The sequence below is a fragment of the Amblyomma maculatum genome, chromosome 5 (assembly GCF_055883805.1).
Source record: "Amblyomma maculatum isolate TAMU_Amacu chromosome 5, ASM5588380v1, whole genome shotgun sequence".
NCBI classification, from domain to species: Eukaryota; Metazoa; Arthropoda; class Arachnida; order Ixodida; family Ixodidae; genus Amblyomma; species Amblyomma maculatum.
Genome location: NC_139348.1, coordinates 144,567,795 through 144,587,882, shown reverse-complemented (window position 1 = coordinate 144,587,882; position 20,088 = coordinate 144,567,795). Strand labels below are relative to the sequence as shown.

General features: G+C 42.8%; 1 protein-coding gene and 1 long non-coding RNA gene across 7 annotated transcripts in view; both read left to right on the top strand.

The window, feature by feature from the left end:
* LOC146189842 (BAI1-associated protein 3-like) overlaps nt 1-20,088 on the top strand; it is a 441,950-nt gene that overhangs the window by 72,796 nt on the left and 349,066 nt on the right. The window lies entirely within an intron of this gene.
* LOC146189846 (uncharacterized) lies at nt 476-15,130 on the top strand. 3 transcript variants are annotated; one of them, XR_014707690.1, is made up of 5 exons: nt 476-762; nt 1,906-1,994; nt 2,706-2,760; nt 6,539-6,630; nt 12,390-12,584. It is a non-coding gene; the product is annotated as an uncharacterized LOC146189846 (long non-coding RNA). The 3 variants fall into 3 exon arrangements; XR_014707689.1 differs by lacking the exon at nt 12,390-12,584 and adding an exon at nt 14,983-15,130 and having other exon boundaries at nt 478-762; XR_014707688.1 differs by lacking the exon at nt 12,390-12,584 and adding an exon at nt 14,983-15,130 and having other exon boundaries at nt 479-762; nt 6,539-6,607.

The window sequence follows — 20,088 nt, the reverse complement described above, 5'->3', positions numbered from 1 at the left end:
GGGCAAAAGGAGCAACATGCAGTACGACTTGTCTGACGACGGCGACCGCTAATTGACAAAAAAATAAAAATAAAATAAGAATGGAGTTGATAATGAAATTGCTACGCCTTTGTGTATGAAGCTGTACACATTATGGTGCGTTACAAAACCTAAGCAGACACAAAAGCAGATGCAGAAGGAGCTGTGTAAGAACATTGTGTGTGTCAATGTCAAGCGAGACAAAAATGTGTCGTGTAGGCCTATAAAATTTGAAAAATAAATATATAAAAAAAAAGTTGCTTGTATTACGGCCTCCGAGATTACCGTTGATCTCGGAGGCCATGCTTGTATACATGGTAAAAAGATGTCATAAGTGAAAAAAAAAAATAAATGAGGAAAAAGATCGTTAAAATAGAATAACAGGGGCTATATTTAAATGGTGTGAGTTACTACTAAAAGAAGAGACAGAAACATTATTTACTCCTTATAGGTGGCGGGTGCGACACACGTGCGATTAGGCCATTTTGGGATCCATTGGTGACATGTGATACCTTGTTCAAGTTCGCGCTGTTCCAATTTCCCGATGAGTCTTTTGCTGTAGAGTATGTTAATGTAATTCAGGGGCACGACGCAGTCGTCAAACGTAACTCAAAAACCTTGCCGACGTTCAGCGGCCCTTCACAGAAGGTCAATCGGATAAACGTTGCCTGGCCCGAGAGGATAAAAAACGGCGGGCAACTGGCTCATCAAAGCTGCTCGTCGCGCAAGCTGTCAAGTTCAGCCGTAAGTATGCAGACTGTTATTGTATTTTTTGAAGATGTAGAACTGGCGCCCTTGCATTGAGCCAGATAGCGTTGCTATTTCGCTGTGGCGGTATGCATGCATGTTTATCAAGAAGGAGGAATAGATTCGCGTATCTCCTCCACCCGCGTCTGGCGCTTCGCCTCGGATGCTGGCTGGTGCGCGTTGTTCTTCGGTCAGGTTGATCGCGCCCAGCTGGGTCTCAGGGTCAGAGCTGTGCAGGGTCTCCCAGGTTCTTTGGTTATTTATATTTACGGCCCTCCTTGGGGAGAAGGGGCATGCACGTAGTACTCAACATGTCGACAGTGCAGTAATTTTTTTTTTTTCCCCAACGTTGGTATTAAGGGAGAAAAAAATACGATGTCACACCACAGAAAGACTTTTGGCACATATCGCAGTGTCCGGATTTTGCAGTGACGTAAACAAGTGGAGCCATGGTTAAAATACTTTATGCTTGTTTCTGTACTCTGAAGGGACGGAAGAGGAAAGTTTTTCGTCAAGAACTGGTCCTAGATACCAAAGACCGGCGTTATTGGGTTTTTCAGATGCCGTAATTTTTTTTACCGGCGAATGTTTATCAATGTTTTTTGGTTAGAACCGGAAAGTACATTGCCTGCTTGTGCCGTCTGTTTTCTTTTTTTTTTTTCTTTTTTAACGATATTTACTGCCTAAGGGCATCAGTAGGGTATGAGATGAAGAATGAAGAAATGATTAAATTAATGGAAAAAGGTTGGGTGATTTTATGAAGTGAAGGAGTGAGCATGATGTCCCTCCGTCCAGGTGATATATGAGGCAGGATTGTTTGCTGGTAGGCTAGCTATCGCCAAGTGCCGGATTCGTGTCAATTTCAGTGCTGGGCAGTCCCACAGCAAGTGGTGAATGTCGGCTTCAACATTTTTGTTCTTGCATATCGGACACCGTGGGTGGGGATATAAGTGTCCCCGCCCAGGGTGTTCGATATGTAAAAGCAAATATGAACGTAGTCATTGCTTTTTCAGAGCAAGAGCTCAATTTTGAACTGTGCCATTTGTATGTTAAGGCAAGTGATGTCATTCACAAGCCATAATATAGAGTGAAGCAAAGACGGGTATGAGAATGTCTGCTAATAGGCTTTCTTCTTCCTAGCTGTGCGCAGCAATCTGGAAATATTACTGAATGCAATGCTTGAGGAAGAGGAGGGATATGGTGATGCCCATCGACTGAAGACCAGCAAGGTTTCTGTCTTCTGTACCTTCCATTCGTGTGTTATAGGCCATAATGAGAAAATGTTTTGTATTGCTTTTTAGATTTCTGTAAAAATGTATTGTTTTCCTTCTTTGACAACAGCATAAAATGCTTACGTTTGCAATCTAATCCCTGAGACAGAGTCAGAAATTAAATAGATCTGCAGGCCATTAAGATATGTTTTAAGATCATCATGTAGCAACTTCCTTATTCGAGTTAGCAGTGTGCTGCAGAAGCCTGTTTGAGCCAGAAATCCTGTACAAGGTGGTCGTGAACCCCATGTGTATCGGCCAGCTCCACAGCATCTTGGAGCTGGTAGATTGTCAAATTATTCAGCAGAAAGCTTTTTATGTTATTCAGCAAGTCTGGCACACCAATTTCAGCGAGTTTAACATGCAGTACATTGGCAAAATAAATTACTTTTCTGAGCCTTAATGGGCAGCTTGGTGGCATCACCTGTTGCCTTAGTGTTGATGCTAAGCTTTCACTATTCTCTTAAGTACCACAGCTTGCTATTGAAAATAATGTTCAAATTGCATTCTTCATTATACCATTAGTCTCTTACATTCCTCCAGGCCTCTTATTGATGAATGACTGCTGCTTGTTAAAAGCTAGGAATCAGTTCTAAATTGTTTGTGTTTAAGCAGTTAAACCTCATTTTTGAAAAAAAAAAATTATGGTGTTTCTTTTTTGTATAATAGAAGCCAGGAAAACGAAAGGGGGAGACAGCATCTTAGGCTGGAATTAGATCAAAAGGTAAGCAACTACATGTTTTTGGCTATGTTGAAGTAGTTAGAAGGCTTATCTATGCATAACTCATATTGAATAAAAAATTGTCATTGGCAATTTAAATACACTTTTGCAATATTATGATCCTCCACATAAATAAGAGTTAAAATCAGTCAAAAATTTTTCATATTGTGTCTACTGGAGAAATGAATGGCTTGTTTGCAATTTTAATGGCCTGGGAATGCAGCATCATATTATGCATGTAGTGATCACACAGCCTCAGCTCTCTGTGTCAATTTCTACAGGTCATGTTACAGCTAATGATTACTTTTGTAAATGGGGAAGGATTTTCACGGTACAATTGAGTGTCACAATTAAAGGCCTGTGATCAATCATTACATGGCACTCTCTGGCCCATTAAATGATTGGCCAGGTGCATGTGCAGAATTAGACATATGATGAGGAATGTTTTTCAATGCCTGTCCCAGTCCTATCTGCCATCACTGCAAATTTGTGACTGCCTGCAACCCAGTATTGATTTCAAAGCTCTGGCTTGACTTATAAAGGGGTCCATTCACAGCTGGTTCATTTATTGCTATGTCTTGAAGCCGGTTAACCATTGGAGGGCCTGTCTAAGAGTGCACTGTCTTAGCTCAGCGAAACTAACAATAAACGAACACGCAGCGCAGTGCTAATACAGTGGAACCCCACTATAGTAAACTCGGATATAGTAAAATGAAACTGAAGTCCCAGTTCCTCTTCCATAAGTGACATCTTTTGCCTAAATGGTAAAAACATTTTTGGTAACAATCAGTTGTCGTAAAGTGCACCTGGCCACGGGGATGTACTTCCCTTGAAATTACATCACTGCACACGCACTACTTAGAATCGAAGGGCAGATATAAAAAAAAAAATGCAAAGCTGCTTTTTTAATGGCTTTATCATCAGGCTCACCAACACTAAGGAGCCAACTTTACATAAGCCTTAGAACCGTGAAGGAAAGAATGCAGTGCATAGGATAAAAAAGTAAAGGTGGCTATGAATATGGAAGGAAGGTGGTGCAGTTCACTCAGAAGTAAAAGAGCGGAAAAGCGTAGCAAGAAGTAGGGAAAGAAAGAAATTTCCGAGCTGCAGGGCGAAACACAAGGGAGTGATGGCAAGAAATGTAGGCGCGGCATGTTCAGTTTTGCTGTGCTTGACTGTCACATACATTTCTTATCTATTGCCTTTTGAATACCCTAAACAGTGGAGCGCAATGCCGTGTACATTCAAGGCTTTGGTTTTCACATGAAATCACTCAGTTGAACAATAATAGAGTAGAATGTTGAGCTAATTGGTGTAACATCTTGGAAGGAGGCAGCAGAGCAGGGGAACAAAACCGAAGAAGCGCACACAGACACAAGGACAACGCTGCACTGACAACTATATTGATCTGAACCCGCGCATCTTTTCTCCCTTCACTTTACCTCTGCAGCTAACTTATTCCTTATCTTTAACATCCTGCCAACAAGCGTAATCTGATTCCTTTTTCAACAGTACCACTGAAGGCGTGGTAACGCACTGGTCTTCCGAGCTCCTGATTGCACGTGCTTCGAAAATTTCCCTTGTTAACCTGTCCTTATTCCTTCTCAAAACCTTCACATTGTGAAGGTCAGCTGGACATTTTTGGTCTTTGCAAATACAAATAAAGCAGCCTCTGCAGTGCACTGCGAGGTTGGTGTCTGACTTCTCCGATATTGCTGCAGCGTGCTCTCTAATTTTGTCATTAATGAATCTTCCTGTTTTTCCAATGTACTGCTTGATGTCGATTTTTTTTTTCTTAGCGCAAAAAAAAAAAAAAAAAAAAAAAACCTACATCAAGATGAACTACCAACTCGCCCAGCAGGAAGTTTTAATCAGTGTATTGCTTCCTACTATGTAAGAGAATCTGGTAGACAATCCCCTCGATACAATCGGAGTACCTTGTCCGGTGCGCAGTTTGGCATCTAGACTTAAACTCCTGGTTATTCACTCGAGCAAACTTGCCTTTGGCTCTGTTTTATGTCGCAGGACACAATCCGGATGCCATGTCTGTGTCCAATCTTCATCAAATTATGGGTCAATCCATGAGTATATGGTACCATTGACCACTTATTTCTTTGTTTAAAGAAATAATGTAAAGGGCATCCTTGGAAAGAGGAGCCGTCCAAGCTTACTTTGCGTGCGCCTTTACTGCTGATTCTGATCACATGTCGGTGGCAGCACTTTGCAAAGTGTGGAGGCCACGTGCTCCTGTGTTCTCTCTTATATTGCTTCTAGCTGTACTATGTCGCATAATTACATGCCAAAGTTATTGGCACGAGCACAAGACTGCCTGTCTTGTTTGCGTGATAGAAAAAGTTATGCGTTCACATAACCTTTACTGTGTTGAAGAGCTGGAAAGGAGCAGACATTTTCTGCCAGCCAAATAGTCTGTCTCATCATCATTATCATCATCCTTTTCTATCCCTTAAAGGCCCCAAGTGGGGTATTACATTGGGGGGGGGATCGATAACATATGTATCAGCGGTCAGGAAATGAAAAACGAGAACAGGCACTACAATGCAGTAATACAACAGCAATACAAGAATACCATAAATTGTACCTGAGCACAATTCAAAAACTCCTAAAACAGACTATGGCAGTATAAGAGCAAAAACAAATGCAATATAGACCACAATCACAAACTCGAAAGAATAAAAATTGCACAGAAAGGAAACCATTGTAGTTGTTCGTTTAGATCGGCAGCAAGTATAGCCGTAAATTTAAATGTCATGCTTGGAGGCTATTGATTCGGATAATTTATTCCATGCTGCAATTGGTCTAGGAAAAAAGGACCTGTTGAAAGCATCAGTGTGACCATGAAGACGCTGAACGCTCATTGAATTATAATGGCAACAAGAAGTGCCTAGTGGCAACTCTAAGAGCAAGTTTGGTCAATGAGGACAAAGTTGTGCAATTTTCCGTCGGAATTTCCAGTGGGTGAAGGTCAAGGGAGGCTTTGATACCAGTTATGTAATCCAAATAATGTGCGCTAAAATGTTATCTGAACACTGTTGCGATACAGTGCTTGTCGTTCAGACTTAGCGCTGTATGCGACTACCTTTTTAGAGTACAAACATTTTCGTTGAATTGGGAACCAGAAATCTTGCATCTAGAAAGAAAAGTGCAAATTTTCTTGGGCTCACTCATTCAGAATGCACCTTGAATATTTTAATCTGAGTGCTCGCTTTGTCTGTTTCCTCTGAGGCAGTTGAGACCATTGCGCATTATTTTGAGCAAGTGAGTCCATTTAACTGAGCAGCTGGCGGGTGCGTATGTAGGCACACCTTCTTCCTGTAGGTATTGCTTTATGTACACTGGAATATGGACACTGCCTCCTTGCATTCCAATCTTATAGTTGGTGCTGTGCAGTGGTAGCTCAATCGGCGTTGGTTGTACAATACATAGCTGCCTTTTGTGGTGCCACCTCGAGGACGATTTCTAAACTCTGCAAGTGATACCTTTCTGATTATGTCTGCAGACCTTGTGCAGGAGCAAATGAAAAAAAAAAAAAAAAAAAAAGGTTATTTTCTAAGGCCCAGACAAAGGCAAATAAGTTTTACTCAGTAGCATTGTTGGTTGCTGCACGACATAGTGCAAATGAATTCTAGCTGAGTAGCATCTTTGTGTTGCTCTGTGCTGTCGGTAGCTAAATAAGTTTGCGAAATTTAAACTTCACCCATCTGAAGCTCCAATGTGCAGTGTTGCTCATGTTTTCTTTCTGTAATGTTCTGTTGTTTTATAGAGTTGCCAGAACTTGTTGACGTCTTCAATACTTCTGGGATGGCTGGTGCAGCAGCAGGAAATACTGGAGGTACTGAGTGTTTTGGCTGTCCTGTAAGTGTTGATTAACTGATGCAATGAAAATTAAGTTAACCTGTAGCCCTTTATAAGAGGCACCTATTCTGCATTATTTTTTTATACCCGTTGCTAAGCATGATTCTCTCAGAAAGTACTGTGTGTCAAGTTGGGTAGTGTAAATGCCTCATTGGGGCACTGAAAATTGACCTGACAGAGCTGCACAGTCTAAGCAGTAAGAAATCTAATCATCCCAGATACACCTTCAGTTTTACTATGAACAGAAGAATTTAACATCAAGTCTAAACAATGTTTGTTGCGCTGTTGGGACCATGAAGGTGGCACATCTATTAGATCAAAGTAGGGAATTCGCTTGTAGGATGAAAGAGCACTGAACAAGTGTAGAGGGGGAGCCTCAGTTAGCAAGCCGAGCCAACATTTCGACAAGGGGACTTGTCTTCGTCTGGGCAGCACAATTACTGGTGGAGGTTTTAAATACGGTTTTGCTTCCGAAGAAGACAATCTAGGGAGGGGGGAGGGGGGGGGGGGGAAGAAAGAAGCAGGGCGAGAAGTGAAAGAATGTTTCCTTGGGTATGAATTTCTATGAGCATGGAACCAGTGCTTTCATCATCACATGAAAAAAAAAAAAAAAAAAAGGAAAGCAGCAGCAGCAAGAAAATTTAATGTGCAAAGTAAACGATTGTCAGCACCTAAAGCAGGTTCGATGCTGACACGTGTTTCTTGAAAGGGGACAGGTAGAACGAAAGGAAGATGGTTTACCCGGTATGAAGAAGTACTGAACAAGGGTAAAAGGGGTGCGCCTCAGTTCACAGGTCGAGCCAACGTTTCGACAAGTGGACTTGTTTTCGTCTGGGCAAAGTGATTATCACTGGCAAGGGTTTAAATATTCTTTTGCTTTCGAAGAAGAAAAGATTAGGAGGGGAAAGTGGGTGAGAAGAAAGTAGGTGAAGGAGTGTGGAGGGGAGGATGGGTGAGAAGGAAATAGGTCATGCAGTGAAAAAATAAATAAATCTTCAGTATGTATTTCTCAGCCTGGAACCAGGGATCTTGTGGTGGCCTGCAAAAGAAGTAAAAGCAGCATACCAGGAAAAACTAAAATACCGGGTAGATGATTTGTCACCACTTAAGAGGGACAGGCTTTGCAAAGGGCCCTGATAAGGAATATATCTAAGGGGGCCAATTCTTAAAACTTTCTGCAAAGCTGGTGGTGGTGGTGGTGGGGGGGGGGGGGGGGGGGGGAGGTTAGTACAAAGTCACAGGATAATAACTGCACAGTGAACCACAAATGACATGCAAAAGAAAAAGTTTGAGGACAAACTCAAGCAACAAGTGATAAGGGGGAAATGTGTTTGGAGAAGCATGTACAGCTTATGCTATTGCAGAAGGGAATAGAGTGTACATGCGTTGTGAATAAACTGTACAATTAACGCTATGTGGGATTGTTTCCCCGAATAGTTATATTGCATAGGGAATATACTTAAGGGATTCTCTTAAGTGGTGACTAATCATCTACCCGGTATTGTAGTTTTTCCTGGTATGCTGTTTTACTTCTTTTGCTGGCCACAGGATCCCTGGTTCCAGGCTGAGAAATACATACTGAAGATGTTTTTTTCGTTCACTCCATGACCTACTTTCTTCTCATCTTCTCACCCATCTTCCCCTCCCCACTCCTTCACCTGCTTTATTCTCACCCACTTTCACCTCCACAGCTTTTCTTCTTTGGAAGCAACAGCGTATTTAAACCCCTGCCACTGATCATCGCTTTGCCCAGACGAAGACAAGTCCACTTGTCGAAACGTTGGCTCGACCTGCAAACTGAGATGTACCCCTTTTACATTTTAGGAAACGTAGCGCAAAGAAGACAAGGACAAATGCAAACGCACCAACTCACCCAATTCAGCATTCTTGTACCCCTTTTACCCTTGTTCAGTGCTCCTTCATACATTGAAAGGGACAAGCATTCCAAAGGGACCTGATAAGCAATACAGCTAGCTGCATGGGAACAGCTATCAAGAGGTTTTGGAAAGGGGAGAGAAGGACAAAAAAATTAAAATAACAACAAATCAGAGTATACTACAGTAAAAGCTCGTTAATTCAAATTCCACGGGGCCGCCAGGCCAGTTCGAATTAACCAAAATTCGAACTAATGAAAGTGAGCAAAAATGAAGGCGTTTGATGCCCGGAGGGCACGAAAAACATTTATTTAGCAAAAAAGTCTGTTATCATCTTCTGCTTCTTCTCTCTGAGGGCTACCGTACTCACTCGGTCTTCTAGCATGCGAATGCGACGCAGGGAGTCTTCTTCCCCCTCTTCAAAGCTGAAGAAAAGGCGCGCGACATTCAGCGCTCCCATAACTTCTGCCGCGGATGGACGCACGGGCTCTTGCTCCTCGTCGTCGTCCTCGTCTTCTGCCTCTTCTGGAACAGACTGCTCCCCAACAATTTCAGCGACAATGTCCTCATCACTTAGGGCACCGCACACTGCTGCATCGCTGTCTACTCCAACATAATCATCAAAACTGACGTCCTGCAGCACAGCACGCACAGCCGCAGGCAGAGGCTCCGGACTCCCATCGTCGCCACTTTCTTTCATACTTCCGGCAGCAAAGCCACAGTGGTGGAAGCAGTTTGCAATTGTGGACGGCGTGACCTGCTCCCATGCACGCACCAACATGTGCATTGCTGTGAGCAATGTGATGGTGCTGGTCTTCTGGTTTCCAGTGCACAAAGTCATGCGCTCGATCATGTGGCGCCTATAGAAACAGTTGATGTTTCTGATCACCCCCTGATCCATCGGCTGCAAGGCCGCAGTCGTGTTGGCGGGCAAAAAGACGAGCCTTGTGGCTTTCAGCTCGGCGTCGACTTTGTGTGCCGAGCAGTTATCCACAATGAGGAGAACTTGACGCTTCCCTAGCTCCATCCTCCGATCGAATTTCAAGAGCCATTTTTTAAACAATTCGCCCGTCATCCACGCCGTGCTGTTGGCGGAGTATTCCGTCGGCAGCGTCCTAATGTTCTTGAAACATCTAGGCTTATGTGCCTTGCCGACAACAAAAAGAGGGACCTTCTCCGTCCCGGTCATATTAGCGGCGACCAGAACAGTAATCCGCTCTTTGCTTCGCTTGCCGCCAGCGCAGCTGTCCCCTTTAAATGTTACTGTTCTGTCGGGCTGGAGCTTATAAAACAAAGCCGTCTCATCAGCATTGAATATATCATGTGCCGAGTAGCTTTCTAAGTACTGCTGCAGAGCACCGCTTCGCCACGTGGCACAAGTTTCTGCATCCACTTCTTTGGCTTTTCCAGACAACACCCGGAAGACAAGATTATGTCTGTCTCTAAAGCGGTGAAACCATCCTTCGGAGGCGACAAAATCTTTCACATTCAAGCGCAATTATCATGGCCGCCTTCGCCATGACAATTGGGCCGCTCAGTGGAATGTCAGCGCTTCTCATTTCTTTCACCCACGTGATCACAGCGGTCTCAATTTCCGGATACTTGGCTAACCGAAGCCTTTTTCTGTTGCTGGCGAAATCTTCGGCTTCATAGGCATCCTCGATGGTTTTCCTATTTCGGACGTACGTCGACAACGTGCTTGGTGGAATCCCGTGCTTTTTCGCGATTTCCACTTTGCTGGCCTTCCGTTCATCCACCTCGCGTAAAATAGCCACTTTCTCCTTCACCGTCTTGGCACAGTATTTCCCACGCGAACACATCTCGCGGACACAAGCTCACAACAAGCGGCGTGCAAAACGAGGGCTCACGAAATGCAACACGAAACCGTGGTCGATAACACTAAAACGTCGTTCCTCGAAGGAGTCGCGGCAGGAAAGACTGTTTAGTACTTGTTCCAGCACCCTAGCGGCGCCCCGATGGTTGTGCCATCTATCGTTCTGCCGTGAAAGCTTCCAACGATGGTTTTTAACAGCGCTGCTTGGCGGCGCGCAGTTCGAATTATGGGTGGCGGCGCCAATTTTTGAGTGAATTAACGAGCTGTTACGCGCATAGACTTCTATGCACTGCGGACCGGACCACGATGACTATTTCGAATTATCCAAAATTTCGAATTAACGAGCTTTCACTGTATACCTGCCAAGCATGGCATTATCTGAAACGATTCAAGGGGGAACCAAAGTAAGAAGTAATGAGAAACGAACATGTTTGAAAAAACACTTGGAGCTTTTGCTATTACAGGAGGGGGGGCGGGGATACAGAGTATGTACATATGCTATGAATAAAGTGTACTATTTACACTTTATGGGATTGTTGTCATGACTAGTTGTGGCAGAGAGGAAATATATTTAAGGAATACTAATGCTCCTTTCAAGATATTGTTGCAAGATAACGACAACGAAGTGTTTCCTTCACTTGCCTCTTGGAAGGGACAAGGAGATGACAACAAAGTGGGCCTGGTTCCATGTTGCTGCTTGCGGCTATGCTTGTTGAGGCTGTTGTAAATATACTGTAAATACATAGTTTCCACGTAACAATATTTGCTCCTGTTGGTTCCAATCTTCTAAATTTATGGATTAGATATGCCACCCTATATTTTGTGTCCCTTGAAGATTTAAAGCCCAACATGGAGAATAAATAAATAAATTTCAATAACCTTACGGCCCGTCTGATTGAAATGCTGGGAAGCTGCTTTTGGGAGGTTTTTGCCTGTGTCTGCCCGATGTTCATTTACCCTTCTGTTCATTGATTGCCCAGTCTCTTTCGGACAAGTTCGGAGCCATAATTGAAAACCTGCTTGAAAAGCCATGCCCTTTGCTGGCTGCAAATATCGCTCTGTAGGATGAGTAAATGAATGCGCTTCTTCGACTGCGATGGGCAAGGCACTGATGCGTGGGGTGCAGCACAGATGTCCGCACAGCTTCTTTGCACCTCCAGTTCCCCCAATTTACTGCATGTAACACACTGCTCCCCTGCAAGTCCACCGTCGTCTGGGGAAGCCATCGCGCAAAGCAAGCCACGAAACTTTCGCTTACCAGTGACGACTTGAAATGTGCCCATGCCACAAAAGTGTAATGCGATGATCAATTACAGTACTGGTACCGGCAGCTGATCAGAGTTATCAAAGCTTATGCTACGCCGCACGTTCAGACTATAAGGATGGTCGACTCTGGCAAAAAAAACGAAAAAAAAAACAGATCTGCCGCTCCAAGCGGCCTGGAGTAGAAGTTGCAGTGAAGGCATGTCGTGAATGTGGCAGTTAGTCTTACCGCCATATTCACGACTGCGCCTTCACTCTAACTTCTACTCCAAGCGGCCCCCGAGGCCCGTTTTTCGTTTCAGAAAACAACCTCCACTCGAATAACTCCCAACAGTGGCAGAGAGAACTCGAGTTTTCTCAAGAATCTCTAGTCCACAGTGCTGCTGCCTTGGCGCCGCTCCTCGACCACTGCACTTGTAAACACTGAGGACACCACATTGTTTGCTCGCTGTGTGGACTTTGTTCTACCGGTATACCAAACTTCACGAAAGTGGATATGACGAGGATGCACCAAACCTTTCTCTAAAGCATTGGCTGAAAGTGACAGCGACCCAGGACATCTGGCACGTTATAGTTTTACAGGTGTGGCCGTAGCCTCTTGCTGCCCGTGCTGAGCTTTTATAACTGTGATCAGCCGCCGGTACCAGTACTGTAATTGATTATCGCATTATGCGTCCGTGATGTGGGTACATTTCAAGTCGTTGCCGATGAAGTGAACAACTTTTCGGAGCCTACTGAGTGCAAAGTTGAGGCGCGCATTTCACGGTTAATGGTGAGCTTGCTTGCAGGTGGACTCGAGCTGTGGGGGAGGCGCACTCCTTCCATAGCTCGCCTTGTCTGATGAACGGCGGCAAACTTGTCGTGGGGGAACAGCATGTCACATGCAGTAAGCTGGGGTGCACCGAAGGCGCGGTAGGGCTGTGCGGACATCTGTGCTGCACCCCACGCATCAATGGCTTGCCTGTCACCTGAGGGTACGTAGTGCGTCTTCGGACGCGCGGCACTGTCGAGGGAGTGCATTGGTGTGCTTGTCCTACGGAAGGATATTCGCTGCCAGCGAAAGCATTCTCTTCAAGCACATTTTCAGTTAGGGCTCCGAATTCAGTGTGTATGCGCTGAAACGCACTGTGAAGCAGCATGCTGGTTTTCACCGTTTGCCCCCGAGCCCTCTGAAGGCCAAAGCCATGTTCATAGAAAGTGCCGGCTTTTACTTTTTTTTTTTTTTTTCAAATGTATTTTGATGTCTGTCAAAGCATGGCAATAAAAAAAAAAGGCAAAGCAGCAAAGGGCGAGAAGATCTCACACCAAAGAAATAAAACTCTGTCACCAGCAGCGACTGTTGCCAGGCGCAAAAGCATTTTTGGTAGTTTTTCACAGCCACCCTTTTCATCTAGCCCGCAAAACAAGTTCCACTATGCTCTTAACATTGAACTTGCTTGCGAAGGTTGTTGACTCAACATGAAAAACCAAGCGTGCTACTTTAGCACACAGTTTTCGGGCTAAAAGTACGCCTTAATTTCATCCCCATACGCCATTTGCGCTGCTTCGAGTAGAGAGAGAACTTGTCAGAGGAAATGCCGAGTTGGATTCATGAATCCTAATTGGCCCTGAAGTGGAGGAGTGGCTGTTTTCTCCACTCCAAGCACTGGTGGTAGAGCGTCGAGTCGAGGCACGTTTACAATATGGGCGCTAGTTTGCATTCATGTGAGAAAACCATTGAGAACTTATAGTATAAGAATCAAACTGAACTTGGTGGTCTATATTGCTGAGCCTTTCAGTTTGCACATCCCATTCCTATTATACCTGCAATGCAGTTGCAGGCTTTCAGGCACCGTTAAAACATTCACAGTGCCATTTGGTTTCGTATTGAGTGGGAGCACCCATTTCATGGCAGTTGTATCAACACATGAAGCTTATTATAATTTTTGATGGCAATGTTTGTACCTCCAGCCGTCAGTCAGGATTTTATTTGAGATGTCCCAAGTTTGGTCAAAAGGTTTTCTGTGGGTAAAATTAATGGTAGAGCACCTGTTTGGAGCAGCTTGGCTCCACAGAAAATTTCAACTGTACTGATATTTTGAGGTATGCAATTGTATGTTACCAAAGCTTTACTTGTTTCGTTTGCTGTTTCTTCCAAATTCGCTTGTATTATAGTCACAAATGCATGCACTCAAGATTAAGCGGAAAGGGAAGGGTTTGAAAACTTGGGTTTTGTATTTTCTACACCGCTAAAAGACAAACTGTTCATGCAGTGAAGTTCGTAATATAACAGTGTTTTTTTTTTATATAAATGCTGCTGTGTAAAAACAAAATTTCTTTGTAAATTAGTATGGATTAGGGCGGACGTTAAGAAGCGGAGATTTTTTTTTTCTTGTTTTTTTGCCAGAGTCGACCGTCCTTGTCGTCTGAACGTGCGGAGTAGCATAAGCTATGGTGCATGCGAATGTTAAGAAGCGGCACATTTTTCTTTTTTTTTTTTTTTTGCGAGAGTTGTCCATTCTTGCATTTATAAATCAACGAAAGCATGCGGTCAGCTGTGATCATGACACCGGCTTTTAGAAGGGCGGTACTGGTATATCTAACCTGGCCAGATTCGGGCTGCATTTGAGAATTTTATTCACTTATTTTGCGTAAATAGGGGCTGCCATATTTGTTACAGCTTACAGTATTTATTATTTTGTTACAGTATTTGATTGTTTTAAATGTTAAAAAGAGGGCTTTAATTTGTGTCTTGTTTCCTTCCTCTTCAGTTCATGCGATGTCAAAATTTCCCCACCTACCTTACTCTATGGTCCAGAGTTTTTTGCGTCACAAATTCAACAATGCAGCGAGTGCATTGAAGAAAGCAAGTAAAGAATCATAAACAGGAAGGGTCAGGGTTCGGGCTAGTGGGTAATCTACATGAGGTTCCATAGTGCACATTAAAGAAGGGACAGAACACGAGCGCTCGTGTTCGGTCCTTTCTTTGATGCACGCTATGGAACCTCATGCATAAATGGGAAGTATGCTTCATTTCTCATTCTCTGATAAAAAAAAAAAAAAAAAATATGCTTCCAAGATTCTAACCCGCACTCCTTTATTCTGAAAAATGGAACTATTATATTCATGTCAGGATCAGATAAAAAAACAGAATGCCCCATTGTGGTTTCCATTACAGGTTGGTGGCTTTGCCATAGTCTACATTTCAAATACGGCGTTTCAGACATTGCGGTTTCCAACTCCAGCTCAGCTTTTTTACTTTTGTTTTGTCATCATTCATAACCATGTTAAGAAGGAACGAACCATCTGGTTTCTAAAGCTAGTTCTTGTAGCAGTATATGATTGTTAATTGGAATGTTAAAAAGCCTACTTTAATTTGTGTCTTGTTTTCTTCCTTTTCAGTCCACGTTGCGTCCAAAGTTTGGAACCTATCCAGATCTGCGGTCCGGACTTTCTACTTGCTTTCGTTTAGCACGAGATCAGTGTTTTGTTACTCTATATATTGGTGTATTGTAGCACTGTTTCTTGAAAATTAAACTCTGTAAATAGATATTGAGTGGCATAGGCGTATTTCTTTTCCATGGACTGTATTGTGATTTAATGTGTGATATGATATGGCCGAAATTGTTTGCTGCGAGTACTATGAAAGACTCCATAGTAAAGGGCTTTGGAAATTTCGACCACCTGGGGTTCTTTAATGTGCACTGACATTGCACAGCACTCAGGCGCCTTGCTTTCCACCTCCATCAAAAAGTTGCTGCTGCGGCCAGGATTCGATCCCACATCCTCGGGCACAGAAGTCTTGCACCCTAACCACAGCACCACCACGGTGGGTCATTGTACTCAAATGCTTCAAATAAAGATATAAAGGAAGTTGTGTCCCATATATTCAGACTGGGTGGGTAAAATACGGACGGAAATAACGGTAAGTTAGCTTAAGTAACATTGACTTTTGAAAACTGTCAACCAAGGAGCATGAAAAAGGGTCATGACAATGGACACAAATGTCGCATTGAGGTGTTTGTCGGTATTGCCCTTCATTTATGTTTCTCGGTAGCTAGTTTTCAAAATGTCGGACGTATTTTCAGCATTTGGCAGCTATATTTTTGGTGCATTTTTGCAACATTTTTGTAATGCATCAAAAATATGAGCGCATCACATTTTTCATGTATTTTTAGTGCATTCCGAGAATGGTATAAATTTATGCTTTTAGTATATTATTAGTATATTTTTCTTGGTTTGGAAAATATAACTGCAACATATTTGTAATGCTCCAAAAAATATGAGCGCATCCTATTTTTCATATATTTTTAATCCATTCCAAGGGTACTTTCTCCCAGCATGAAAAATAGGTCAAGTACATTAGTAATACTTTCAAAGTACATTGTCAGTCTATTGGTGCAAGATTTTGTGAACCCTGCCAAGCTGAAGAAAGTACATTTTCAGTATGTTAGAAATATGCTCAATAGGCGAAAAGCATATTTTAAACATATTTATATTAAGATATGCAGTGTTGTACTCCTAGTATATTTATAACATATTTGTATGGCATTGGGACAAAAAAATGCGAAATTAATACGAAATAAATACAATGCGTTTGAAGTACATTTTTAGTGTGCCTGTTTTTTGCTAAGGGAGCATAGCTTTAGAATGGGTTTTTCCTGTACCACCCGGCTACTTGAGTTCAAGTTTCTTTCTATTCTTACCAAGGAGGAGTCGGGACTAAAAACTGTGGGGACAGCTTGACTGTTTTCCCCTTTTGACCACGGATATCAAATTGATTGTGTATTTCTGGATTTTAAAAACGCCTTTGATTCTGTATCTCATGTGCTATTATTACACAAGTTACGTTGTCTAGGTCTGCATCCCAATATCATCGACTGGCTTCATCCATATCTCCTGGCTTCATTCATATCTTCTACATAACTTTCCAAAATAGGTAACATTCGCTTTTGTAGTATGTTGTAGTTACGCTGAGTAGTAGTGCTCCATAATAGACAACAGTAGGCGCGATTTGAATAAATTAAAGTATAATAAGGTTTTTCTTTAGCCAAAGAGGTATTAGTGTAGCAATTTTGCTAATACATTCAATTGATCGGGCTATATCAGAGACCAGGTGCTCTACATGATATGTCCATGTTAGTCTCTTGAAACCAAACTCCTAGAAATTTCTACTCAGATGTTTGCTGAATCATATGTGTGTTGTACATAAGCGCATCACGTGTTCATTATGCTTATTTGGAGGATATAATATGATATACGTAGTTTTAGAGCCGTTTAGTTGTAGACGGTTTTCGTTTAGCCATTGAGAAAGGTTTTGAAGATAATTATTGGCGATTTCCTCGAGTTCGCGTTTTTTACGTGAGGAAAAGAATACGTTGGTATCGTCCGCAAACATTACTATTTCGGGAGAGCTAGCAATTTTTACTATGTCGTTGATGTATAACAAGAACAAGGTAAGCCCCAATACTGATCCTTGAGGTATATAATTAGTTACGTTTAACCACGTGGAGGAATAATTACTGACCTGTATAAACTGAAAACGTTTTTCAAGACAGTCTTTTATTAGTTGAAGTAACATGGCACGTACTCTGTAGGATTCTAATTTACGGAGAAGTATACTATTATTTACTAAGTCAAGCTCCTTTCGTAAGTCTAGAAACAGTCCTAATGTGTAAGCCTTGCTTTAAATACTTTGTATGATTTTCCCCTTCACGTGAAGTAGCGCTTGTTCTGTTGACTTCCGTTTTTGAAATCCAAACTGCGAGCTAGATATAACATTGTATTTCTCTAAAAACGTTGTTACACGGTCATTAATTTCCCACTCGAAGACTTTCGATAAAAAGGTAATATTGATATCGGTCGATATCTTGTAAACGTGTTTCTGTCTCCTGATTTGTGTATTGGAATAACCTTGCTATCTTCAATTGGTCAAGGAAGACGCCAGCGTCGAATATTAGCTTATTTATATGTGTAGGGACATATTTTAGTAACTTGCATATATGTTTAATTGGCTCGGGATTAGTTTCATCATAACCAGCAGCAACATCAGTTTTTGTTTCTATAAACCAAACCAAACCAAACCAACCCAGACCAAAAAAGATACTGCGGCTGCTTTAACATCTTTTTTGGTCAGATGGAATTGTAGCACACTTTGCAGCACCTGGTAACTATGATTAGTTCATGCTCTTGGTACTTCTCACGGTAAAGTGTTGTGCGTGGTTCGTTCAAGTCATGTATTTATACAGTGTACAGGAAGTCTCCTGATTACTGCAGAGGCTGTTTCACGAATTCTGATTCTACGGGCGCCCTTGCATTTTCTCTGCATCGGAGTACAGACACCGTTGTCCGGAAAGTTGCCGATTGCAGTTAAAAGTTCTCCAAGGTGTGAAATTCTCAACAAATGCGCATGTGGTACTCGGAGCACGCAGTGTAACAATTTTAGTAGTCTTTACTGCCTCTGCAGTTCTGTTCTGTTTAGGCGGAACGCCATATGTGTGCGTGCGCCCGCGCCCGTGTGTGCGTGCTCGAGTGAGTGAGTTAGTTAGTTAGTTAGTTAGTTAGCGATTGTTATTTAGCGATTGCTAGTTAGTTACTCGTGCTATGGTCTTTCCAGTTGGGATGTATGGATGCGAGAGTTGGACTGTGAAGAAGGCTGACCGCCGAAGAATTGACGCGCTTGAATTGTGGTTCTGGCGGAGAATCTTGAGAGTTCCTTGGACGGCCAGAAGATCAAATCAGTCGATATTGTCGACCATAAACTATGACTGCTCATTGGAGGGTCAAATTCTAAAGTTAAAGCTCAGCTACTTTGGTCATCTGATGAGAAGAGAGGAGTCGCTGGAGAAAGATTTGATGTTGGGAAAGATTGAGGGTCGCCGGAGAAGGGGTAGGCAGCGAACGCGATGGTTAGATGGCATCCTCGAGGCGCTGCAGATGAAGTTATGTGATGTTAGGAAGATAGTGAGAGACCGGAAAGCTTGGCGTGATATGGTCCATAGGGTCACGAAGAGTCGGACACGACTGAACGACTGAACTGGGCTGAGTTAGTTAGTTAGCGAGTGTTAGTTAGTTAGTTAGCGATTGTTGATTAGTAGGCGGTTGTTAGTTAAATCATCAGTAAAATTCCTGCCTTATTTAACACTTATTTGCTCCAAACTAGAGTACGCTTGCGTCATCTGGGACCCTCATCACAATAACTTTTCAGCTACTCTAGAAGCAGTACAAAATCGCACTGTTCGATTCATTTTCTCAGCCTATTCTTATAAACGTTAGTATCTCTGAACTAAAACGCAATGCTAACTTGCCAACCATAGCTAACCGCCGAAAGATGACTAGACTGTGTTTCATAAATTTTACTACTATCCTTTCCTGAACTTCATTATCAACCCCACCCATCGCATCTGTGACCGCACAAACCATGGGAAAGTTGTCTACCCTCCCCCTGCCCGGACATCTGCACATTTATTACCCTTCTTTGTCAAGTCAACAAGGATTGGAATGACCAGCTAGTTGCTATCAAGGATGACATCGACCCATATGATTCATTCCGATCATCAATAGAAAATTTAATCTGCTGAATGTACCACTCCCTCATATAATACCCTTTCAATGGGGCTTTTGTGGTATTCGTAAATAAACAGAATAAAATAAATAAATAAATAAATAAATAGTGAGTGAGTGAGAGTAGATGAGTGAGTGAGATGAGTGACTGACTCGTTGAGTAAGTGACTGAGTGAGTGAGTGTGCGAGCGTTTGTGTGTGTGCCAGCTAGAAAGTGTGCGTGCGTGTGCTCCGGACTGAAATGAAAAGGCGAAGGCAAAACCAAAGAAATAATGGAAGGCGATCAATGCCAATTTGAAATATACAAGCAGTATCGCCAACCCACGTTTAACGCATAACATCGTACTACGGACTGCCATGCTTTTTCTAGCTTGCCATCTTTAACGAATAATCGAATTCGTTCATTTATGAGGTGCTGAGCAGCCAGCCAGAACATTTGGGTTCAGACAAGAGAAAAACGCAATGCAAGCCGTATGATAAGGTCGCACATAATTATCGAAGTGCCTCTACGACCTAAAAGCACTCAGGGAAAGAAAACAGACGCGAAAGCTGAACGCCGTAAAGTTTTTTTTTTTTTTTCTTTTTTCATCGCAACGCGCAAGGCATCAGCCGCGCAGCAATAGCCACTCGCAGACCGGCAGCGGCGCCGTCATGTTCCACTGGGGCGTTGTGTGACACCAAGCAGAACCACGCCACGACCGAGCTTTGTTATTTTTCTCATTCCCAAAATGCGTATATCAATTTTTCTTCTTCTTTTACAATCTCCAAGTGATTGTGTTTTTCTTGATGCACACTAAAAGGCCTTGTAATTGTGTGTCCAACTGATAGGCGTCATCAACCTTCACGTAATTATCAGCGGAAGGTCACTTCGTATTCTTTCTCTATCCTTTCATTTCTTATTTTTTCCTTTCGGCCCGCATGGGAGGGGCATGCTGCTTGTCGGTT